Here is a 26,950-nt window from a genome sequence, read left to right on the forward strand (position 1 = left end):
CTGTGGTCATATTTGAACTCAGGTCTTCCTGAATCCAGGGCTGGTGCTTTATCTACTGCGCCATCTACCTGCCTCCTATAAAGTGTTTTAAGGTGGGCAAAGCAATTGACATTCACTACTTCTGAGAATAATTGTTGTTTTTTGTCCCCATTTTAAAGATGAGGAAACTGAGGCTCAGAAGGATTAAGTGACTTTCCAGGTTGACATATAATTAGTGAGATTCCGAGGTAGGATTTGAAACTAGATCTTTCTTACTTCAACCCTTTTCATTATTCAAGAGTTATCAACCATACAGCTCATGCCCACATACCTACAACTCTTCTGGGTACATCAGAATCAGATTAAAATATAATTGGGACACATTTAACAAAATAAATAAAAATACAAAAGAACATTGATAATGTTAATATGTGGTTTTCTAAGTCAATACAAAGCTGGCAGGGATCCTTATGGTTTCTATTTGAGTTTGACACAGTGTATGGTACCATGTTGCTTTTCTAATAATAGGCATTTTTTAAAAGTGAGGCAGTTGGGGTTAAGTGACTTGCCCAGGGTCACACAGCTAGTAAGTGTTAAGTGTCTGAGGCCAGATTTGAACTCAGGTCCTCCTGACTCCAGGGCTGGTGCTCTAACCACTGCGCCACCTAGCTGCCCCAATAATAGGCATTTTTAACCTTTTTTGTGTGTGTCATGGACCCCTTTGGCAGTCTGGTGAAGCCAAGAGACCCCTTCTCAGAATAACATTTTTTTAAGTACATAAAAAAATAGAATTTGGAAGGCAGCCAATTCATGAAGTACATTATCAATATTAAAAAAAAAATACAAGTTGATGGATGCTAGGTTAGGAATTCCTGCAGTTTAATGCCTTTGAAGGAAGATCTGTGGATTCAGTCCTGGATTTAGAAGACTGGGCTTAAAGTCAGAAAGAACTGGGTTCAAATCCTGCTTCTGACAACTATTAGTGGTAAGAACATGGGTCAGTGATTTACCTATTCTGAGCCTCAATTTCCCCATCTAGAAAATAAGGGAATTAGACTAGAATGCACCCTGAAGTTCATTCTAACTCTAAATATAGCATCCCTCCTGTTATTTTTCCTTTGTTCTCAAAGAAGACCATGATATTGGGAGGTGATATCATGACTTGTAGTGAATTGGATTTAAGTGGGCTGTGCTATGATCTCTGATCCATGATCCCTCCTATAACATCTCTGATAGCTGGTCATGGGCTCCTGTCTCTGCTTTAAGAAGTAATTAATTTAGAATTGTCTTTTCTGAATGAGAGGATGACTGTTTCTTGGGTTGAGGTGGGGAGGGGAAAGGGAGAGGGAATCCTTATTGTTGATGCTCGCTGTGCTTTGTAATTATTTTCTAGAAGGTAGTTGGCTGCTGGTTGAGTGCTTTTAGGCAACTGATTTTTGCAGCTTACCATTGGACAAGCAATATTCTGTCCATAGGTCTTTGTTAAGAAGGGGTTGTGCAAAGGAAAAGTGTGGCTTCCAGGGAAGGGAGGATATTTGGAATAATCAAAGAACAAACTAGTATCAGATTTAACTGAATGGATCTAATCAATTACTGATGGTTAATTTATACATGTATATTTACTAGAGTTACATATACATACATTACATATGCATTAGAAAAATTACATATACTTTTTTTTTTTTTTAGTGAGGCAATTGGAGTTAAGTGACTTGCCCAGGGTCACACAGCTAGTAAGTGTTAAGTGTCTGAGGCTGGATTTGAACTCAGGTACTCCTGAATCCAGGGCCGGTGCTCTATCCACTGCGCCATCTAGCTGCCCCTACATATACTTTTTTAACTTTACACTAATTTACACATATGGCAATAGTCTCAGACTTAACAAATCCTGAGTTTTGGTGGCAGATATCTTTTGTGTTCCAATATTGTGAATGTTTTTCTCTTAGTATGAGCTATGTACTTTAAGAAAACTTGTTCATAAGGCCTTTCTGTGGATGGTTCAAATGGGTTCTTCTAACATGTCCATTTAATCAGTCTTTAAAGAAACAATATATCTGAGTCTTGAAATAAAGAGAAATATACATATGTATGTGTATGTGTATATGTATATGCATATGCAAATGTATATGTGTGTGTGTACATACATATGTATCTGAGGACAGCTAAGTGGTGGGATGGATGGAGTGCTAGACCTGGAGTCAGGAACATTCATCTTCCTGAATTCAATACAGTCTCAGATAGTCAGCTGTGTGACCCTGGGCAAGTTGTTTAAGTATTTTTTGCCTCAGTTTCCTCATTTGTAAAATGAGCTGGAGAAGGAAATGGCAAACCATTCCAGTATCTTTATTGATAAAGCCTCAAATGGGATCACAAAAAGTCCAACTGACTGAAAAAAAGGACAATGTATATTATATTTTTACAGACATATGATGTTTGTGTATATCTATATAGATAGATATAGATATAGATATACACATGCAGGGAGAGAGAGAGAGAGAGGATATGAAGAGTAAATTTAAAACAAAGCAAAAAATCACCAATTGAAAAAACTTGGGGGCAGCTAGGTGGCGCAGTGGATAAAGGACCAGCCCTGGATTCAGGAGGACCTAAATTAAAAAATCTGGCCTCAGACACTTGACACTTACTAGCTGTGTGACCCTGGGCAAGTCACTTAACCCTTATTGCCCCGCAAAAAAAAAAAAAGAAAAAAAGAAAAAAAAAGAAAAAACTTGAGGGTAGAGGAAGACACAAGTTCAAATCTGTTCTCAGATACTCACTAGCTGTGTGACCCTGGGCAAATTACTTAACCTCTGCTTGCCTAATCCAATGGAGAAAGAAATGGGAAACCATTCCAGTGTCTTTGCCAAGAAAACCCCATATAAGGTCACAAAAAGTCGGGAACTACTGAAAGAACAGCAACAAAGAGAAATAGAGAAGCTGATAACATTGCATGTTAGTTTTTTTACATTGCATCATGCATAGGATTAAATCATTTATAGGAAGGTTTTGTCCTGTGGGATGATTGCTGGGTGTTCCACCAGAAATGGAAGATTTCTCTTCTACAGCATGTTCATTTTATTTATTTATTAGATAATTGATAACTAGAGAGTCAGACTATGATGGCTTTGTCTCTCAGCCCTGCCTTCCCCCTCTTGTTTTTAATGTTTCCCAGTATTTTTTTAAAAATGCAAACAGCACGTTAGCTTTCCCTTTACAATAAAGTAGGTGAGCTGCAATATGTATTATGAGCTTCAGTAATGGATATCAGTGTTAAAAGTGATGCTGATTCATGGGAGCAGCTTCTTGGACCCTAACCCATTTGTACCTGGTATGCTTTTATGGATAAGCAGTTCCCCTCCACTGTGTGTGTGTGTGTGTGTGTGTGTGTGTGTGTGTGTGTGTGATTAGTAGAGGAGGAGCCAGACTTGAGTGAAAGTTAGGTAACCTATCCCTTAAACTTTCAATTTGAACCGAAGATTTAGAGACTCCCCCTCCCCACATACTTCTTCAAAGAAAAGATCATCCAGCACCAAAAGAAGTCCAAAGCAGGGATCCTCATTGTATTTTGTGTGATTTTTGCTGAGTTAAAAATTATCTATATATGCATAAATATTAATTATATTAATATAAATATATTTTCTATATCCGCCAAAAGATCACTAATTGCATTGGTGTGATTATTTATTCATTTGATTATAGATCATCATCATCATCATCAAACTGACACCTGTGAATTTAAAACACTTTATAGAAAAAAAATTAAAAAAAAAAAAGAGAAAAAAAGCTACTTTATATAGTGTGTCCCGAAATTCTTAGTGCAGTTTCCAGCTCCTGGAGCTTAAAACTGCACTAAGACTTCTTGGGATACCCTGTATAAAGTGCTTTATGCTTTACACAATCCCATTTGAGCCTCACAACGCCACTGTAGGCAGATACTACAGGGATGATTATCTCCATTTTACAAAGGAGGAAACCCATACTTTTAGAAGATAAAAGATGGGCCCATGGTTATGGAGCTAGTTAGCTCTAGGCAGGGTTGGGGTTTTTTTGTTTGTTTGTTTTGTTTGTTTTTTTGTGAGGCAATTGGGGTTAAGTGACTTGCCCAGGGTCACACAGCTAGCAAGTGTCAAGTGTCTGAGGCCGGATCTGAACTCAGGTACTCCTGAATCCAGGGCAGGTGCTCTATCCATTGTGCCACCTAGCTGCCCCTAGGCAGGGGTTTTAAATCTAGGGCTCTATCGTATTGACTACACTGTCTCATCAGTCTCAGTAGACATTACATGAGTTGCTTCAACTTTTAAAAAAAGTGCTGGAGGCCAAACTTTGGCTGCTACCCCCCTCCCAACTTATCCACAATAGTCCTCAGATGACGATCTGTTCCTGTGTTTAACATTTATCCTCCAATTCTTTTTAGATTTCAGCCCTTTCAGGGCTTTAAGAACTGAGGGTGCATTGCTTTAATGACGCATTTTGAAGTCTTTCTATACCTTCTCATCTCCTGTCATATCTTTCCATAAATTTTCCAAAGAGAATCCTTTCATGACATAGCAGAGGAGCATTTCTCTGTCTCTGTCTCTGTCTCTGTCTCTTTCCCCCCCTCCTTCCTTTCTCTCTCTTCCCTCCCATTCTCTCCCTTTCCCTTCCCTTCCTCTCTTTTTCTTCTTTCTTCCTTCTTTTCCCTCCTTCCCCTTTCTCTCTCACCACTTATACATTTATCTCATTCTTGTTATGCAACTAATCCATCTCCTCTTCCAGTCCTACCTATAAGTGATGTCTCTCATGCCCAAGTTAGCTTTGACAATATGCTATCACCTCTTTACACCCACCATGAGTCTTTTCCATTGCCTTTTGAACTGTTGGTAATTTTGATTGTTTATAGCTGATGATTAACAAAATATAGCATTGCTAGGAGATTGTCCATGTTAGAATTAGGCTTTTGCAGCAGCAGGTACTTTATGACTTTTCAAAGCTATGAATAATTTTCTAAATGTGTTCTAGTCCTATAGCACCACCCCCTCAATTTAAAATTCAGTTTATTGTCAGTTTTAGCACTGGTCCAAGATTATATGTTGATAGATTGATTTGATTGGGCAATACATGTTTTTTATCCACTTTGCTTTTTAGTATGGATGGTTAAATCAGTCTCTTTCCTGATACTGTATATTTCATAGGTTTTGGACTGTTCTTGAGCTTAGTGGAATTAATATAATGTCATTTGCAGATGGAACATTTGGGGGAACTTTGGCATTGATAGAGAATCCTTTTATTAGGACCCTACCCTGGACACGGTGCATAACATTGGTGAACCCTTTATGTAAGTTCACCTAAGATTGAACTTTAGCTTAAAAAAAAAAAAATCACTATCTTCCCCTATGTATACCATATAATTTTCTAGCAATAGCTTGCTATTCCTTTGCATTATGGGTTGTCCCTTCTCCAACTCTCTCTAGAGGCCCCCTTATAACAATAACAACAAAATCTGGGTGCTAATTTAGCATAGTATTTCTTTCTTTCTTGAAAGTCATCTTCAGGGAAGCCCGATAACTGTCACTTTCTGCAGATAAACTACATAGACCCCCTGAGGGTTTTCTATTTATGGATTCCTCTGGAGATACTGCCTTTCTCCATTCCACATTCTGCTCAAGGAGTATATTCATGGGTTTTCTCCTGCTGTGCTTCAGTCTTCATCACAAGATCTGTAGTATTCCTATGCTTATGCAGTTTCTATATGTTGGAGGTAATAGGGCGTGTCTTTAGTAGACCTAGCCTTAACTGTTTCAAGAACCCAGAAGACAGGGTCACAGTGCCATTACTGAACTGTCTCCTCTGTTGTTTTCCTTCCCACAGTCTAGAGAAGTGTAAGGGCACAATTTGGATAGATACTCAAGAAATGGTTGAAGTTGTTGGAATGGGCCATTCTGTTTGCTCCAGGCTTTCAGGTGCCCTAGGTCGGAGTATGCTGGACTTGGATTTAGGAAGTTCAAATCCATCCTTGGATGCTTTCCAGCTGTGTGATCCTGGGCAAGTCACTTAACCTTTACCTCAATTTCCTCATCTGTAAAATGGGGATAATAATAGCACCTACCTCCCAGGGTTGTGGTGAGTATAGCATGAGATAAGATTTATAATGCCCTTAGCACTGTGTCTGGGACATGCTAAAGTGTTTAATAAATGCTTGCTTTCTTTATTCCTTTCATATCCCAGTATACATTTATTATTTCACATTTTTAGGAAACGTAAGCCGTTTACTTTTTGCAAAAGTGTGATTGGAATCATAGAATTTAGGGTTGATTTTAGAGGTCATCTGGTACAAACGCCACTTTATATAGACAGGTATTCCAGTGGGTAGAAGTCAAAAAGACTTGAGTTCAAACTCTGCTTCAGAATCACATACCAGCTATGTGACATCGGACAAGTTACGTATCTTCTCATAGTCTTATTTTCCTCATTTGTCAAATGGTGCTATTATTAATAGCACATAACTTATTAAGAGTAGCAAATGAGATTGTATGTGTAAGGTTTGCAAAACCTTCAGAATGCTGTATAAATGCTTATTAGCATTAGACTACAAAACTCGAATCTTAGTGGTTAAGTGACTTGCCCAAAGTCACACAGGTAGTAGATGTAGAAGACTGGTCCTCCTAGTCTGGGCTGTTTTCCATAGTGCTATGATGTCATTTACAGGAACACCTGTGATTTGTCAGGGTACTGTTCTTCTAGGGGAGAATTCAGTTGTGCTATATCAGAATTTTTTTTGGGAGGGGTATTGTGGGGTATTGGAAGATAAAAAAATTAATGTGAAAAGAGGCCATCTTTTCCTCACCTGAACTTCTATTGTAATGATTCTCTGTACTGTTCACTTGTTATTTATTTGCTACCTTTTATTTGTTCATCTGTGAATGTGTGGAAGGTTGTTAACCTCTAAAGTAATGATACTGAAACCAGTTCAGCCTTCAATAATTGTCTCTCGGTTATTTAGTCAGTTTTATACACATTTCCCCATTTGATCCTTATTGCTACCCTGTTTGGTAGGTGCTGTTATTATTCCCATTTTACAAATAAGAAAACTGTGACTGAGAATTTAAGTGACTTTCCCAGAGTCACACAGCTAGTAAGTGCTTGAGTCAAGAAGTTATACCTTGTATATTTCTTGTTTCTCTGATTAGATTTTTCAGTTCCTTGGAGAGCAGAAATTATGTCTGTATTATTTCTCATTTCCTTCTTTCCTTCCCACCCTCCACTTACCCCCATGGTTCATAGGCTAGTGCCCTATAACAGTCATTTACTAACTGCTGAGTGATTTGCTGTCATAAGACAATTAATTTGGAGCTCCCGAATTGTATAAAGGTGTGTTTTTTAGATAACAGAAGGATTCAAGGAAAGTGGCTCTTGTTCCAGTTAAGTGTTATTCCAAACATTTGATTTTCCTTAAACTGGTATCTACCACAGTAGAGAATACCCTGGTGGTTGGTTATTTAGCATTTATGAGTCACTGTGTGGTCTTCTCTGCCCCCCTTAGAATGCAAGCTCTTTGAGGGTAGGGACTGCCTTTCATTGGATCCCCAGAACTTACCTTTAGCACCTAGTAAGCATTTAATAAACACTTGTCGATTGATTAACTGACCAATCACCAAGAATCGCTTTGAACAAAATCAAATGTTTTCAATCATACATATCTGGAATGAGAGCCTTCTTCCCTGTAATTTGTCAGTGTAGTGTAAAGTGATTTGCTGCAAATGATGATTTGGAAAAAAAAAAAAAGGGAACTGGTTGTTCTCATTTAAATTTCATTGAATGATCATGATTCAAAAGCTTTTTGGATGAAAAGGAAGAGTGGAGTAATACAAAGAATACTGGATATGGAAATGGAGGTTGTTTTTCAGTCATTTTAGGCCCAGTGCTCTATTCACTGTTCCACTTAGCTGCCACATGAGTTGTAGGACCTGGATTCAAATCCTGGCTCATCTCTTTATTGCCTCTTGTAACCTAAGGCAAATCACTTACCCTTTCTGGACCTCAGTTTCTTCATGTGTGTAGCAGAAAGGTGATCTCGAAGGTCTTTTTCTAGCTCTCAATTTTGGGATAATCAGGAGTGTTTTGTATGCCTGCTGATGAGGCCTGAGACTCAATGTTGCTGGCTTGAGACCTTATGTGACCTAGGGAATTTATTCCCTTATTGTCTTTGGACCTCTGTGCTGCAGTGGATAGAGTGCTGGGCCTGGAGTCAGGGAGAGCTGAGTTCAAATCCAGCCTCAGATACTTATTAGCTGATCGACCCAAGGCTAGTCACTTTACGCTGTTTGCCTCAATTTCCTCTATGACCTGGAGAAGTAAATGTCAAAAAAAAAAAAAAAAAAAACCCAAACAAAACCAAAACCAAAAAACTCCACTGTCTCTGCCAAGAAAACCCCAAATGGGGTCTCTAGGAGTCAGACATAATTGAAATGACTGAATTAACCCATCTCTTCACTGTGATGATGAAGCTATGATTTGTTAAAAGAAAACAAATGGGGAAAGAAAGGTCCTAGAATTTTTGCTCAATCTTTTTGAGTACCAGGGAGGGAGGAGATTGATTGAGTTGCACATGATCTCTTGCCTGTTAGGCTTGCAGTCCAACTTCAGGCAAGTTGACAATACATGACAATAAAAGAAGTAGAGGAAATATTATGGAGGTGAAGGTGAGTTAATAAATAATTGAAAGATTGGCCCCTTTGCTTCCTCACTGGACTTGTGATTTTTCTGGCATAGGGAATGAGAAAAACACTCTCTGATTGCAGGTCAGCATCTTTTCTTAAATTATTGTTTTAGAGAGTTATCAGTATACTGAGGTTAGATGATTTGCATAGGGTCACAGAGCCAATATGTATCAGGAGTGGGACTTGAACCCACTTCTTCTTATCTGAGTTCCCTAGAGCATTAAGAGGTTAAGTGATTTGTCCAGTCACACCGCCAAAGCACAGGTCTTGAACCTATGTCTTTCTGACTCAGAGTGCACTCTCTCTCCAATGTGTCATGCACCCTTTAAGAAATGAAAATAGTTATTTAAAAGATAGTTTCAAAAATTGACTTTAGAAGCAGATTTTTAAAAAAATCAAACTTAGGCTTTGCATATGTATACCTATCCCTTGGGCATCCCATCTCTGGTGAACTAGGACACCGTTGTAGCAAGAGAGAAATGGGATAGGTGTCTGTGCAAGACTGTGGTTTGTGGTCTGCTAATGAGGCCAGCTGGCTTTTTTGAACTGTAATAGTGATTTGCTGAAAATGATGGTTTAGAAAAAAAAAATCAGCTTCCCTCCATTAATGAGAAGGAAGGGTCTAGAGGTCAAACAGTGTGCCTTTCTACTTCCCATTTGTGATTTTTATAAGCCAGAAAGGCACTTCATTAAGTAGCATTTTAGCCTCAGCAGTACTTACTTTCCTTGCCTTCCCCCCTACCCCCACCTCATCCTTCCTTGTGCTTTCACTACATTTTTCAAGCTTAGCCACTGTTGCAAACAGTTGGAATCACTAACTGGGCCTTAGTGCAAGTGCTATTTTCTTCCTTTATGTTTTACTAGTTTAGCTTTAAAACAAAAAACAAAAAAAACAAAAAAAAAGGAAAACGTTAAGTTTGTCCCAGTTCACTGTTCCTGTAGTCAGCCCAGACTAAAGGAATGGCTAAAACCTCTTTGCCCTCAGTGATAATTCATGTGGACCCTCAGGGCCTGGGACTGAAAAGGTTTCATCAGCATTTTCACAGAAAGACCTAATTTTTAATGGTTTTAAACTGGTCATACCTTTTGAAACCCTCAGAATTGCTTTTTTTTTTTTTAACTTCAGGTTGAACTAATCAAATCCTCTTGATAAAGAGGAGGAATTGGGAGAAAAAACCGTTTGGATGTACAACCTGTTATGACCTCTCATACTTTATGGGAAAAGAATGTCTAATTCTGAGCACAATGAAACCACGTGTCTCAAATGAAAATTTTTGTCACTTACCACTAAAATTCAGTGCTCCCCCCTGCCCCAAATCAATCCCCCTTTCTCTTTTCCTCTGCATTTGGATGTTTGGCTAGAAATCCAAAAGCCTGATTTGTTAGCTTTCTCAAAGTCTCTATGCTGTAAATTTATCATGCAAGGAGTTCTTTGACCCCTAATTCCCTCCCTCCTCCCCAATCACAAATAGGAGGCAGTGTGGTGCTCTGGAAAGAGCACTGGATTTGGGTTCTTCTTAGAGAATCAGGAAACCTTTTTGTTGTTGTTCAGTCATTTCAGTCACATCCTACTCTTTGTGACCCCATTTGGGGTTTTCTTGGCAAATATACCAGAGTGTTTTACCGTTTCCTTCTTCAGCTTATTTTAGAGATGAGGAAACTGAGGCAAACAGGATTAAAGGACTTGTCCAGGGTCTGATGCCTGATTTGAACTCGGGTCTTCCTGACTTCAGAGCTCTCTCTCCACTGTACCACCCAGCTGCCCAAGGAAACCTTATCTGGCCTTAAGTCCCAGCTCTGCAGAAGACCTTAGCTCAAATCCTGTTACTGATGCTTTGTGATTTGGGGCAAATTACTTAAGCTCTCTGGGCCTCAATTTCTTTATCTGTAAAATGCTGGAGGGTTGGATTAGATAGTCTCTGAGGTCCCTTCCAACTTTCAATGTATGGTCATATGGTTTGTGTTCACCTGCATTTAGGACTGTTTCTGTGAAAAAATGTGTTCAAGGTCAGGATGCCAAGAGTGAGTTCCAGCTGGGTGACTTCACGTTTGGGTCAGGGTAAAGGAGGCAAGAGGGAAGCTACTGGTTCAGTGGATAGAACATTGGACATGGAATCCACTTCAGATATTTACTAGCTGTGTAACCCTGGGAAAGCCATTTCACCCTGTTTGCCTCAGTTTTTACATCTCTAAAACGAGCTGGAGAAGGAAATGGCAAATCACTCCAGCATCTCTGCCAAGAAAACCCCATATGGGGTCAGGAAAGGTCAGATGTGACAGAAATGACTCAACAACAAAAAGGAGGCAAGGGCCCTGCTGGGGATGTGGGAAGACTGACAGGAAGCTGGGATGGTGGATCTTTTATTGCAGATGTGAGGCTCTGCAGGGAAAGAAAGGTAGAAGTTTCTGCTATGCTAGAGCCCCGCACCAGCTTTGGCTTCCTGGGTTACCTTGGGATACAGAGGTGTGGAGTCATAGGCAGCAACAACTGTTTATTTGTATGGGCTGGTCATTTGTAAACTGAGCATCTGAAAAATAAGGGACTAGTTGTACTCATTTAACTGTCATTGAATTATTATGGTTCAAAAGTCTGGCACCAATATGGTGAACCTCTGCAAGGAGAGAGAGAGAGAGAGAGAGAGAGAGAGAGAGAGAGAGAGAGAGAGAGAGAGAGAGAGAGAGAGAGAGCGAGCGCACGCGAGAGCCTCTAGGCTGCCAATGGAGGGGTGAACTAACCCAGGTCAGAAAAACAAGGCAGATTAAAAAGCCATGTTGATCCCAATTGGAATCAGCCTGTGTACAGATGCTGTAAATTTCCCATGGAGGTGAGATAGGGTGACTTGGCCCCTAAACCAACCAAGCAACCAAACAAATAAATGAATGAATAATTAGGTGGATGAATAAAACAAATGAAATTCTGTGATCTTTGTTATAATGTTATTGATGACACTTCATGTTTAAATGGTACTTTGTGCTTATACTGAAACATGTAAGTTTTGTAGCCATTACCTGAGCCTGCATCATCTCATTGGAGCCTATGAAGGTGTGATGGAGACCTCTAACATTGCCCCACATCATTAGCAGCAAAAGACTTAGGTCACACTGTTTATGCATAAAAATGATTTTTATCTACGATTTATGCTGACAGGAAGTCGAGTACTTTTTTTTTTTTTTTTTTTAGTGAGGCAATTGGGGTTAAGTGACTTGCCCAGGGTCACACAGCTAGTAAGTGTTAAGTGTCTGAGGCTGGATTTGAACTCAGGTACTCCTGACTCCAGGGCCAGTGCTCTATCCACTGCGCCACCTAGCTGCCCCAAGTTGAGTACTTTTAAAAATCACATTTATATAGCAGTTGACGTTTACAAGATTCCTTCTTCATAACAATTCTGTGAAGTAGGTTGTACACACATTTCCTCATTTTTATAAATAAGAAAACAGAGGCCCTGATGGTTAAGTATAAGAGGCTGAATACTTATTCCTCACACCAATGGTGCCTGGGATAGTGTTGGGCTGTGCTAGTGCTTGTAGTTGAACAAATCAATTGAGTTCCATTCTCAAATTGTGGGAAATGAGTGGTTTTTATGAGTAGGTTGACAAAACTGTTTGAAAGATGTAGTCCCAATAAACAGGCAGAGTTTTAGAGAAACATTTCTGTTGACCATAAGAGAAGCCGAGAGAGAGGCAGTGTTGCTTAGTGGAAAGACCCCTGGATTTGGAATCATGAGCTGTCTCTCACCAGGAGTAAATCAATTAAACTTTGTGGGCCTCAGTTACCTCATCTAGAAATTAAGGGATTTGAACTTGGTGGTATTTAAGATTCCTTCCATCTCTAAATTTCTCCTATGAGATGAGTCTTTCAGGAAGTCAGGGACTCGTGATTGTAGTTTGAAGCTTTGTATGAAATTATAAGGTGTGGCATGCATTTTGTTTGTTTGGCTTTCTGAGATAGGTCACTTTTATCTCCTTTGGCCTCAGTTTCCTTGTCAGTAAAATGAAGGAATTAGTCCTCTGAGGTCCCTTCTAGCTCTAAAATCTATGATCCTATGATTCTATGAATAGGGTTTAAAATTTTTTTTTTTAACACAGTGGGGAAGAGATTGTTGAGAGAGAAATTCATGAAGGTTATAGAGCTCACATTTGAGTTTTTAAAATCTCAGTTTATCTTCTCTTGACAAAAAGGTGGAAAATTTCTGAAGAAATTAGCTGAACACATTTTGTTTTGTTTTTAAGAGATTCCTGGATGTAGGATGTCTGTTAATTAGGGAAAATGTCTGCAAAATTTAGATTATCCAATACAGTTTTCTCCCATCTGCATGGAAATCTTGTCCATGCTTTGAGGGTATGGCCATTAAAGACTCCGTCATAAAATGGCTGTTGGTACTAGTTTTATTGGTTTAGTGTTGAGGAACTAGTGAGGTTGGTTTGTTCATTTTTTCTAGTTGGTGCTTTTCAGTCAGGTTTCTATGACCGTTCTAACCTTCTAATCTTCATGTGACTTCAAGAGGAATTTTGTTTTCAGAATACATTTTTTTTTAATTAGTGAGGCAATTGGGGTTAAGTGACTTGCCCAGGGTCACACAGCTAGTAAGTGTTAAGTGTCTGAGGCTGGATTTGAACCCAGGTACTCCTGACTCCAGGGCTGGTGCTCTATCCACTGCGCCACCTAGCTGCCCCTCAGAATACATTTTTAATTTTTTAAACTTTCTCTAAACAGGCTATGTTAGCTTCAAGTAGCAGATGTAAGATCATGGATGCAATTTGATACTAGCTTAGGAATTTAAAATTTGAAAAGCAACCTTATCATTTTCTTAAGCTGATTTAGGCATTGCAGTGTGTTGGGTATAAATTCTGGCATAAATGCTTCGTTTTTGCATAAAATATTTTCATAGTATCTAATAATAATTTAGTACTCAGCAAATGCATATTCCATGCGTTCCTATGTGAACTTATTATTTTGAGTGTTGGCCTTTTAGGTATAAATCACACATTCTTCAACTATACTGTGAGGACGATTTGTTTCTGCCTTTCAGATCATAACTAATATTCATACAGTGCTTTAGGCTTTGCAAACCATATGCATATATTATCTTATTTGATCCTCACAACTCTTGGAGGTAGTAATAATAATAATAATAGTAATAACTAGCATTTATATAGCACTTTATAAACATTCTCATTTGATCCTCACCATAACCCTGGGAGGCAGGGACTATTGTTATTTTTATTTTATAGATGATGAAGTTGAGACTGGGGAGTTTAAGTAACTTGCCTGGAGCCACACAGCCAGTAAATAAATGTCTGAGACAGGATTCTAACTCAGGTCTTCCTGACTCCAGGCCCTGAGTAGTTAGGTGTTATCTCCATTTTACACATGAGTAAACTGAGGTTGAGAGGTCATGCAGCTAGTAGGTATGAGGAAGGATTGGAACCCAGATCATATCTATTTTTGCTTGGAATCATAGCATCATAGATTGAGATAAGGTAAGGACCTAGAGATTGGTGAATGAAAGAAGTATTCATTAAGTTCTTGCAAAGTATCTAGCACTACACCAAGCACTGGGGACACAAAAGCTAATGCAGAATCTGTTCCTGCCCTCTTTTTTTTGGTGGGGCAGTGAGGGTTAAGTGACTTGCCCAGGGTCACACAGCTAGTTACTGGGAAAGTTACTGGGATGACCAGTGACTTTTCAAATCCCAAAGTCAGGCCTGGAGTCAGGAATCTTCCTGAGTTCAAATCTGTCTTCAGACACTTACCAGGTGTGTAACTCTGGGCAAGTCTCTTAACCCTATTTGTCTCAGATTATTCATCTGTTTTAAAAAAAAATGAGCTGGAGAAGGAAATGGCAAACCCCTCCACTATCTTTGCTAAGAAAACCCCAAATGGGCTCACAAAGAGTTGGACATGACTGAGACAATTGAACAACAACAAATGAGCCATAGAGAGAAGAAGGGAACAAACATTTTCAAGTGTCTACGATGTGCCAGGCACTGTGCTAAGCACTTTGCAAATATTTTCTCATTTGATCACAGGGGAGTAGGTTGACACAGTAGGAATGGTAGTATACAGAAAAGGTCATTTAGTCCAACCCTGTCATTTTATATATGAGGAAACTCAAGCTATGATTGTTAAGTGACTTGCCCAATATGACTAACTATGCCCAAGTGACTAAAACAAATGGGATTTGAACTCTGGACACTGACTCCAAAGTTGAGTGCTATTTCCACTGGATCTTACTACCTGCTTAGAAAGTGAGGAAAAGGAAGTCCAGTCTATGGTTGAGTTGGGCCTCATACTCCAGGTCTTCTTTTTCCCAGTTGACTATCCTTCCCATCAAGCCAAATTGTCCGTCTCTTCCTTCCTTCCTTCCTTCCTTCCTTCCTTCCTTCCTTCCTTCCTTCCTTCCTTCCTTCCTTCCTTCCTTCCTTCCTTCCTTCCTTCCTTCCTTCCTTCCTTCCTTCCTTCCTTCCTTCCTTCCTTCCTTCCTTCCTTCCTCCCTCCCTCCCTCCCTCCCTCCCTCCCTCCCTCCCTCCCTCCCTCCCTCTTTCCCTCTCTCTCCCAATGTTTGCTATAGACCCCCCATCAGAGAGCATGTAAGTGCATGCCAAGGTACCGCTAGTGACAAATGATTCTTTTCCTTGCCTAGTCGGTGACCATGGTAAAGCATTGTCCTATGTCCCCTTCATTGGGTGTGTTTCCCAGTAGTTGCCAGAGAGGTAGTCTCTCTGCCTGGAGTCAACAGCAGGTGAGAAATAGCCAAGTGATAGCACATGGCACAATATTAAAAGTCATCCGATTTGTAAGGGGGGGAATGAGGTCGTGTCGCATTAATATCTTTATGATCTAAGGACTCTTTTGCTTCTCCATCATTGTCAAACCGGCTGGTCTTTCTGTTTCTATAAATGTAGCTTCAAATAAACAGCCGACATTCCAGTTCTCTGAGATGTTATCTGCTTTATCACTCACTCCTCTGGAAAGGGAGAAGGTCTACTTTGTAGAGGTTCCAGAGAAACATGGTCTTAAGATAGCTGCAAGGAAGTGTTTGAAACCACACATGTGCTTGTGATTCTAGTAACCAAGGAAACATGCCCATGACACAGGGTGTCTCATTAACACGCACACACAGAAACAAACACCCCCCCCCCAATATAGTGAAGAATGAAAGAGGGGAAAAAAGAAAAACAAAGTTATTGTGTTGGGATGGGATGCTTTATAAAGGACTTGGGCATTTTTGCTGTACTGGTAGTGAGGAAGGCTTTCCAGAGAAACTATAATGTAAACTGTTAGGCCAGTATCTGGTTGAGTTGATGAGTGATTGCCTCTTAAAATACACTCAGAAGAAGAAACAGTCACTCTATGGTTTAAAGGTTCTACACTGTTTCTTTTTCTTCATTTTTGCTCTGTTTTTGATATTTATACCTCCCAGTCAATCTGAAGCCTCATGCCAACCTTTCATAACCTAACTTGCAGCTAGAAAAATTTGCATGTGTATTTCGATTGTATTCATCCAGGCCTGGTCTAGGCTCTGCTCATGCCACTCTCTATGAGAAACCTTCCCTGGTGCCTCTAGTTGTTAGTGTTTTCTCTGTCCTCAAATTATCTCATTTTTAAACTTTACTCAAATTATGTTGTCTCTCTTCCCAATCCCCGACGATGCAAGTGAGCTCTTTTGAGCAGCTAGCCAGGAGCTTTGCTTTTAGTAGGCATTTAATAAATGCTTGTTGAATTGAATTAAATTAAATTGAGTCATACAAATTAACATAGGCCTTGGGCCTTAAACAAACTAGTCTGATCCTAAAAGAAATCAGACTAATTATTCAGTCTAATACAATAATAAAGCTGAGCTATATTTTACAATGTTCCCTTTCCTGTTGGTTTTCGTTGTCATTTGACAGTCAGCCAGTCACCCAAAGACATCTGGAAGAAGTCTTTTGCCAATCTCTCTTAATTCTGGTGCCTTCCCTTTGAGATTATTTCCAATTTACCCTGTATATCTCCTGTTGGACTCATCGAAAGCAGGGGTTGGGTTTTTTGCCTTTCTTTATGTCCCCAGCACTTAACACGTTACTCAGCACATAGTAGGTACTTAATGTAATGCTTGTTGACTTGTTTGCATCCAAAGTTGCCAGATTCCTATCAGAATTCAGCCCTAGGTCACCTTTTTTCTTCTGAGGCAGCTTAGTATAATGCTACTCAGTGTCTCTGTAACCCTGAGCAAGTCATCCTCAGCCCTCAGCTTTCTGATTTCTAAAATGAAGGGGAGTGGACTAGTGGCCTCTGAGATCTCTTTCGTTTTTATTTCTGTGATTTCTGAATTAACAAGAAATATTACAAGTCTATTGCTATAACTGAGCATTTATTCAGTGTCAGAAAATATGAGGGTAGTGTAAACCCATTGTGCTATATCAAAGGGTCAAAACAACCAGTCCGAGATGGTGCTGGCCTCTATTGGAAGATGAAATTTTGTGAACTAGGCAAACATTTGAATGACTTTAATTTTTTTTTGTATTGTCTGAAAAGATATCTTATACCATCTCTTCATCTACTACACAAAGTTCTAAAATATTAAGGCAAGTTTGAAAAAGATAGTTAATTAAAAAGCAAAAAAAAAAAAGTCAGAGCCCCAGGTTATTGTCAAAAATTCACAGTAGAGAATGCATGCACAACCAAGAAGTAGCCTTTGACTGGGCTAAGTTTGGATTGTGCATGCATGAATTAAAAGAGCCAATTTGGGGGGAGGGCGGGGCAATGAGGGTTAAGTGACTTGCTCAGGGTCACACAGCTACTAAGTGTCAAGTGTCTGAGGCCGGATTTGAACTCAGGTCCTTCTGAATCCAGGGCCAGTGCTTTATCCACTGTACCACCTAGCTGCCCCTAAAAGAGCCAATTTAAAGTATAGTAATAAAACTTAAGTGGAGGAGGGGTACCAGCAAAGAATAATATTTCAAATGGATGTAGTGACATTAGCCTTAGATCTTTGAGAACAGACTATCTTTTTGCCCTTCTTTGTGCCTCCAGGGTTTGGCACTTAATAGGTGCTTACTTTAAAAATGTTTGTTGACTAACTGTATCTTGTATCACCTTTATTTCCTAATATATTCTTCTCCCTCTCCCACCCAGAGGGCCATCCCTCCAAACAAAGAATAAAAGATAAAGCAAGACCAGTCTATCAGCCAGGTGAAGCAACATGTGCTATAACCTCCATAGTGGAAAAAAGGGAGGAAAGTACCTTCTCCTAGATCTTCTTCAGGGCCAAGCTTGATTATTATAATTACAGTTTTCAGCTTTGGTTTTGGTCCTTTCCACTCTTTCCTTTTACACACTTGTCATTGTTTATATTGTTTTCTTGGTTTGCTTATTTCAGTTGGCATCAGTTCTCATAAGTCTTCCCCAACCACCTTTTATTCTTCACATTTATTGTTTTATGATCCATTAATATTCCATTATATGCATGTACTACAACTTGTTGAGCTATTCCCCAATTGATGGGCATAGACTTTGCCTCTGGTTCTTTGCTACTACAAAAAAGCAGTACCGTAAATTTATTTGTCCATATGGGATCTTTCTTTATCTCTGACCTCCTTTAAGGTCTGTGTCTTTTGCTTACTTTTCTACATTTACAACAAACTGGAAAAAGAAGTTGTTTGTTGAGTGTTTTGAGCGACCTTTTCTGGCAAGAGATACTTTTCAAGATTGGGTGGCAACTGCCTTTCAAATGGCAAACATTTAAAATTTGCAATGGATTTTACAATTCATTATCTTCTTAGATGCTCTTACCAGCCCTATGAGATTGGTGCATTTTATAGATGAAGAAACTGAGGCTAAGGGAGACTAAATGATTGGTTCGGTGTCACATACCTAATAAATCCAAGGTAGGAATTGAGTTCAGATCTTCCTCTTTCCAAGTCTAGCTCTCCATCAAATACACTCAATTGGCAGTGCCTTTAGACAGCTTGTGCCAGTGATGGTGCTGATAGTGGACACGTTAATGTAAGTGAATGAGATTTGAATAGCAAAGAACAGAACATGGGGAGATGCCAAGTATAGAAATACTCTCCTGAGGATTTATGAGAAGCTGTCCTTCTGATTTCCCCAGCTCATTTCCCAGGAATATAACAGTGCTTAACAGTTTCCAAAAAGTGCTTGTGTGTGGCAAGAGGAAGAGTTAGTGAAACAGAGAGATTCCCAGAAGCCATTTTTAGACCTTACATGTATAGAGGATACTAAATAATAACTTACTGAAATCTTAAAAGTTGATGCTGGGAATCACCAAAGGATGGGATCGTGAACTGAGACTTAAGTCAATTCTAATCTTACCTAGAAACATGTTGACTACTTTCAGCTTTGTAAGCAAAGTGATGGTTGAATTAAGTGAACTGAATGTTAAGAATCTAAGTGTGCAGGCATGCTTTCAAATAAAAAAAAAATGCTTTCTAGAAACTGAAGTGAGTACATAGAGAACCCTCTATTTTTTCTCTTTCAGCTATGAATTTTGGATCTAGGCTAGGGTATTCTTGAATAGGAGAATACTTGCACCTGGGTAGTTTAATTATTGTTTATATGGTATGAACACTTTTCTTTTCCCTGAATGCTATTATATATTTGTCAGTCACCTGTTACTTTTCCTATTTTCTCCCATCTCAGCAGCTTGTGTCTACCTGAACCCACTACCCTTTGAGAGAGAGGGCACTTTTATAATTGGGCTTTCAATGCCAGGTGTCTAGTAACAGATCTTCTCTATGCAATTTTACTTGTATGAACTGCTCTGTGAGTTTTTGGTTTCTTTGGTTTCTTTGTTGTCTCCTCATTTTTTTCCTTCTCCCGCACCTCTTTCTCCTGCTTCTTGTTGCTGTGGTCTGCAAATGGCAGAGGTTAGATCAAGATCCTTTCCAGTTCCAAATCAATAATACTGTCATTCCTTAAATATAGCAGGCTTAGGTAATCATAATCCTAGCTAACATGGTGTTTTCAGGTTTGCAGAATGCTTTCCATAATATTGAATTACTCAATCCTCAACAAAAACCTTGTGACATAGATGCTAATTATAATCCCCATTTTATAGATGAGCAGAGAGAGAGAGAGAGAGAGAGAGAGAGAGAGAGAGAGAGAGAGAGAGAGAGAGAGAGATTGATTGATTAAGTTACTTGCCCAAGGTCACACACAACTAGGTATTATCTTAGATGGGATTTGAATTCTTCACTCTAGCACTGTCCACTTTACTACCTTGCTGCACAATAAAACCACAGAGTGGCATGATGGGGTGTTGGGGGTAGGTATGAGTTACCTGCAATTGGGGCAAGTCCCAAGAACAGCCTCTTAGTGGGGTTGCCCTATTTTTTAACCATCATACAATCCCTCACCAAAACTTCTTGTGCTTTCAGCTTCCTTTTCTTTGGCTCTAATTACTGTTGGTCTTGGTGGTCCACCCTTTTCCCTTTGCAGTCCCAAACGAAGCCACATCTTCTTTCTCTCCATGCCTTCTGTACTTGCTCTCAGGCTCCTGTAACCGGTGGCCTCCTCAGTCCATTGTTGGTGGAGGAACTCATACTGCTTGATTTCTCACTTCCTTTTCCGGTCTCAAGCCACAGTTTCCTCAAGTCTTCTTAAATCTTCACAACTCTGCCCCTGGTGAAAGTCCCATCTGCTTTGCAGGGATTCACAACTCTTATCTGTATGTGAAAGACACTGCATTTTCTATCTGGGAAGTCCCTACTGGCTCATTATTGATTTACTTTCTTTTAGGACCTTGGAAATGATCTCGAGCAACTCTTTTGCTTTATAGATTTTAAACAAACAGGGCAGCAAGAAAAGTGGAGACCTTGCTATACTGGAATGAATTGAAGAAACTGATCTTTATCTATGACTCTATATCTTCTCTCTCCAATCCCTTCTTCCACCCTTTGACCCTTACACACCCTAGTGAAATTGTTCTCTCTCAAACATCAACAATGATAAGGTAACCTGAAGCCATGGAAAAGAGCACACTAACTTTGGAGCTATAAGGGTTTAGATCCTGACTCTAGTACTTATTAACTCTGTGATCATGAACAGGGTTTCTCAAAATCTCAGTTTCTTCAACTACAAAGTAAAGGGATTGTATTAGATGGTTTCTGAGGTTCCTTCTAGCTCTAAGTCTTTGTCCCTCAGCACTAGAGATGTTCAATTTGTAGAAGAGATAACAAGGAGGAATGCAATAACTGTTTTCAAGTTAGGACAGTCTTTTGGAAGACCAGCCTTATTCTGCTCAGCATGAGAGGAAGAGGGTCATATTTTTGGCTCATTACTTGGGGGAGGGGACCTTCCCAATAATTAGAGTTGCCCTAAAGTAGACTAATCTTTGAGCAGTCCTGGGTTCCCACTTATCCTAGAGGCATCTAAGTAGCAGGGTAGGTAAGAACTGGGGACTTGGATTCAGAAAGACCTAAACTCAAATCCTTCTCTGATATTTTTTTTCATCTGCAAAATGGGTTTTTGTGAGGATCAGATGGAGTAAAATGCTTTGCAAAATCTAAGCTCCATATAAATGCTGGCTATCATCACCCATCTGGACTCTTAAAAGGGGCCATGAATGAACACCTGTTGGGGTGTCATAAAAGAACAATGATGAATATAATTTATAAAGTGCTTTAAGGTTTAAAAGAAGCTTTTTACTAATGTTGTCTCATTTGATTCCCCTTCTTATGCAGACTAGACTAAAGAAAGTCTTCCTAATACAGTTAATGTAGAATAGGCCGTTTTAAGATGTGGCAAATTCCCTCCTTCTTGGAAGGCTTTAGGCAGAAGTTGGAGGAGTTGTCCCCTTTGTTAGAATGGAGATGAGTTGGGTCAATGAGGAGGTCCCTTACCACTCTCAAACTGTGATTCTGTGAAACGACCTCTACAGTACTTTATGGTATCAATATTACTAGTGTGCTCAGCTAGGAACCTAAAAAACTTTAAAGCACATTCTATGAATATAGGAAATATATTTTAGCTATTTCTTTGCTGTAAAGTCAATGAACACATCGTTTTATGCTTCCCTTGCTTTTTCTTTTCTTTTTTCCTTTCCACCCCTACATAGTTGCTTTATTTGCTTCATTAACAGTTGCTTCATTTACATGGGGGAAAATGTTAAACTATATACCGTGATCTCTTTTGGGAACACTGGGGGAAAAGCCTTGGCTTTCTAACATACCTGCCTAATATCAACAGACTCTTCTCTGTGAAAAAACGTAGCATCTGTGGCAAATGGATGGTATTGTCATTTGGGCTTGAATGTAAAAAAACACCCCCCCACACTTTAAAAAAAATTGTGTTAGAATTTCCCCCAGAGAATGGCTTCATTCATCAAAGTTTGCTTATTTTCGATAGTCTCACACTTAACTTGTAATTGAACCTTTAAGAAGTGGCCAGATAGAGCTTCACTCTTAGCCTGGAGTAGCCCTAGGGCCACCCTGATAGTTCTGGGACCAAAGCAACAATTAAATGGGTCTCACCCCACCCCCTTTCATTAATGTCTTCCCTCTGTTGATTAGCTCTGGTTTATCCTGCCCTCGTTTTGTTTGTATATAGTTATTTATATTTTGTTTTCTCTATTAGACTGCTAATTCCTTGAGAGTAGGGACTCTTTTGCCTTCTTTTGTATCCATTGCTTAGCACAGTGGCTAGAGCACTGACCATGGAATGAGGAGGACCTGAGTTAAAATCTCATCTCAGATACTAGCTGTGACCCTAGGCAAGTCAGTTAACTCCAATTGCCTTAAAAACAAACATCCAGGGCCATCTCCAGCCTCCATGATGTCTATCTTGCCACTGGACCCCAGATGGCTCTGGAGGAAAGGGTGATCTTGCACAGCCCTCCCTCACTAGAATCCAATTAAGTGCAAGTCATGACAACACCTGATGTCACCGTCCTCTTCAGGAACAAGAAGAAGCCTGGTGCAGAGTAGACACTTAGTAAATGTTTATTGACTGGCTACTATCATCTCACAGCTATCCCGATCTGATTGTGGGTGTGCTTTGCTTTAGGCTTTGTTCTCACCTCTGGGATCTTCAGACTTTCCAATGTAACCATGCTTCTTTCTTCTCTCATGTCTTGGGGACTTAGTAAAGGTTCCCTTGGCCTTTTCTAATTTATGGTTGAGAGAATTGGATCCAGATGGGTAGGTAGAAAGGCCTGCCCTTGTTTTAATTTTTGTTTGTTTTGAAGTTTCTTGAAAGTATAATCCTGCATGGCGGTTGCAGTTCCTTTTTTGTTAAAGGTTTTTTTCCCCCCATTTAAAACAGCCTGATGTGGTGCTGAGAACGATTACCCTGAAAACCTGGATTTTCCAGCCTGAATGCTAGTGAACTGGAATTAAGATTGGATTTGAGATGCAAGGACCTGGCCCTAACCGTCTCTGTGTCCTTGAACAAGTTACTTAACCCTTCTGGGTTTCAGTTTTTCCTTATTTGTAAAATAAAAGGATTGGACTACTTTTAAAAAAAAATGAGGGGGCAGCTAGGTGGTACAGTAGATAGAGCATTGGCCCTGGATCTGGGAGAACCTGAGTTCAAATCCAGCCTCAGACACTTGATACTTATTAGCTGTGTGACCCTGGGCAAGTCACTTAACCCTAATTGCCCTGCAAAAAAAAATGAGGACAAATTTCATTTATATAGTTTTTTTAAGGTTTATAAAGCACTTTAAATATATTACCATATTTGATTATCAAAATAACCTTGTGCTCTAGGTATTCCCAGCATTTTAAAGATGAGATCACAGGTTCTGGAAGGTAAATAAACAGCCCTTGGTCCCACAGCTAGTCTTTGTCAAGGGCGGGATTTGATCCCAGGTTTCTCCTGACTCTTAAGCTGAGCACATTTCTATGATGCTTCTCAGTTAAGGGAATGGTTTCAGTCTTCTGGAAATGAATTCTCCAAAGAATATGAAACCGAGCAATTGCAAATGGTCCATGTTCAGTCATATACTTTTCAGTCATTGGATACTAATAGTAGAGGTACTATAATAATATACGTATATATTACATGTATATACACATACATGTTTCAATTCTTACTTTCCTCATAGAGCACAGCACCTTCTTTGATGGGGCCATGTTATGCTGGGTGGTCCTGTGCCAGTGACTGTAGGGCCCTTGATAAGTCACTTAACCTATGGCCAGTAGGCTTCAGAGGCAGGATTTCAACCTAGGTCTTCCTGACTCTGCGGGCACTATATACACACAGTGCAGAGTGGTTGCTATTTGCATTGGTAGAATCAGTTTCCTCACAGGGAGTTCTTTACATAGATGAAAATCACACAATTCCAAGCTCCTTCCCTTTCTTCTCCACAAATGAGGAAAATAAATCTTACAGACAGAATAACCGAATGCAAGTTTGAAATCAATGCTAAGAAACGAGTTTCCTGATTCCAAATTTGGTGCTCTTTCCAGGACCCTGTGCTGTCCGTGGTTTGCAAGCTGAACTTATCTGAATGTGCAAGCTGATGGATTGTCCAAAGATGTTGGAATTCCTGAATCCAACCGTACTGGCCATACTGTAAATTAACATAGCTTTCTAAACACAGCTCACAAAAGCCTCTGTTCTGGAACTCTCTCAGCTTTATAGGCAAGGAAAAGTGCAGAATTGTTAAGTAGCTAGCCTCAACTAACAACTGTATTCATGGCAAAGATTATTTGATTTGGAATCCGGACATTTCTCCTTGCTCTATCATTTATAAGCATGGGACATGGGTGCAATTGTTGTACCTTTGTGAATCTTAATTTTCCCATCTGCAACAGGAGAATTACAATATTTACAGGGTTGTTTTGAGTATCAATTGAAATAAAGTATATAAGAAAGTGGAGAGACAGTGTGGTGTAATAAAGATTTGGAGACGGAAGACGTAGGTTCAAATTCTTGCTCTGCTCCTCACTACCTATGTCACCTTGGGCTTATCAACCTCTCTGCCTCAGTTTTCTCATCTGTATAACAAGGGCATGAGTAGGTGATCGCTAAAGTCCCTTTTCACACTGTCTTTCATCTTTTTTTTTTTTGTGAGGCAGTTGGGGTTAAGTGACTTGCCCAGGGCTACACAGCTAGTAAGTGTTAAGTGTCTGAGGCCGGATTTGAAGTCAGGTACTCCTGACTCCAGGGCCGGTGCTCTGTCCACTGCGCCACCTAGCTGCCCCTAAAAGGAATAGTACAGGCCACAACAATCCTTTTATAAATGTAAAGGAGCTTATTATTTTAAAGCCATAATGTGGAGACAGACTTGTTTAGGGTAATTTGTTTTTTTTAAACAAAAGTTTATGTAGTGTGGAAACCAGTGGGGGAGTTGAAAGAGAACAAACAAACAAAAAAAGACGATATGGAGCCTAGGCAGTGTTGCTTTTTTTCCCCCTTTAATCATGACATAATGTTCCAGTGAATTTATTTAAATAATAGTAAGCCTTTCATCTTGGGAATCTGGTGAAATAAACAAAAGTGTTTAGGTCGTTGGCTGCTTCTCTGGCCACTCTGATGATGGTAGGGGATGCTGAATTAGTGCTTATGAATATGCAACCTTTTTTATTGTTGTTGGAAACTTATGGATCTCAGGACATCACAGGAATGTTCTACTACTTGAAACTGTCTCCTTTGCTTCATTTCCAGATGGAGAATTCTATACTTCTGAGTGGAAAATAGTGATTCATTATCCTAAGAGTCTTCTGCCTTTACCTTTACTGAAGTCCTTTGGGGACAGTGTTGAAAATAGGGTGTCCCATCCCTTTTCTTTCCCCATGCTACTTTCCCCTTTCCTTTTTTCCCTTTTCCTTTTCCCACTCTCTTTGATTTTCTCTATTTCCTTTTCCTTTTTCCTTTCCTCTCCTCTCAATCTCCTCTCCTCTCTTCTTTTTATTCCTTTCTTTTATCACCCAAAGCTTTGACCCCCATTTCTTTGTTGGAATTTGTTTAGCAATATTGCTGCCTGTAAACCCTTCTGCATCAAAGACTGATGTGCCCATATGATTTATGGCAGTGATTGTCAGTAACTTTTGAAGCCCATCCAATTTCAACAGTCAGGCTTCTCCTTCTTGTCACATAGCACATTTGATGAATTTTCATGATCAGTTGACATGCTTCATAATTGTCAAGACTTTGATTGAGATGGTATTTCTGAGAAATTGTGAGGAAAGAAAAAAAATTGCCCTCCACCCCCACCTCACACCTGTCTGGAAGAACTGTTTTGTATGACTTCCACTTTCTGAACATTTTAACGAGATTGAGTGACTTTTTGCTGACCTTGTGCTTCTTTCTCCTCTCACTTTAAAACAGTCTTTACTTTGCATTTAGTAGGTTGTTTTGTTTTGAGGCGTTTAGCTTTTTTTTTTCCCCTTGGTTTAATTCAAAGGTGTTAGAAGCTATATTTTTTCCAGGTTGATGTTTTAAGAGAAAGAATCTATAACTCTCTTCCTTCAGTAATCTCAGATTACTCCTGCAACAAGAATTTGTGGCACGTGTGGAAAGATATCAAGACCAAACTTATAACTGAATAAGGACGAAAGACCCTATTGTGTGCCAGGTACTGTTTTTGGTGTGGAGCTTAGGGGGAAAAGTTCCTATCTTCTTTCTTCCTATTATTTTTTTTTTGATAGTTTAGTATTTCATTATTTTCCAGTTACATATAAGAATAGTTTTCACCATTTGTTTTCATAGTATTTTTAGTTCCAAATTTTTCTCCCACTCTCCCTTCCCTCCCTCCTCCCCAAAACAGAAAGAAATCTAATATAGGTTATATATGTGCAATCACATGAAACATTTTTGCAGTAGTCATATTGTGAAAGAAGAGTCAGAACACAAGGGAAAAATCTCAAAAAAGAAGGAAAAAAGAAAAAAAAAACAGCCCAAAATTATAAACAGTATGGTTCAATCTGCATTCATAAACCACTGTTCTTTTTTCTGGATGTTGAGAACATTTTCTATCATGAAGCTCTTTGAAATTGTTTTGGACCATTGCATTGCTAAAAAGAGCCAAATCTATCACCATTGTTCATCACACAATGTTTCTGTTACTGTGTACAATGTTCTCCTGGTTCTGCTCCTCTCAGTCAGTATCAGTTCATGTAAGTCCTTCCAGGTTTCTCTGAATTCCTTCTGCTCATCATTACTTTTCACATTGACTTTTTAAAACTTTGTGTTCTAAATTTTCTTCCTCCCTCCCTCCTCATCCCTCTCTATGAAATCCAGCAATTCAATATGTCAGACATGTGCATTTCTGTAAAACATTTCATTATTCAGATTGTGAAAGAAAATAGACAAAATATCTTTAGAAAGA

At 39.4% G+C, this 26,950-nt stretch overlaps 1 protein-coding gene across 1 annotated transcript in view; it reads left to right on the plus strand.

Moving 5' to 3' along the window:
* Nucleotides 1-26,950, plus strand: part of EXT1 (exostosin glycosyltransferase 1) — a 362,793-nt gene that overhangs the window by 69,389 nt on the left and 266,454 nt on the right. The window lies entirely within an intron of this gene.

This window comes from Dromiciops gliroides, chromosome 1, assembly GCF_019393635.1.
Source record: "Dromiciops gliroides isolate mDroGli1 chromosome 1, mDroGli1.pri, whole genome shotgun sequence".
Classification (NCBI taxonomy): domain Eukaryota; kingdom Metazoa; phylum Chordata; class Mammalia; order Microbiotheria; family Microbiotheriidae; genus Dromiciops; species Dromiciops gliroides.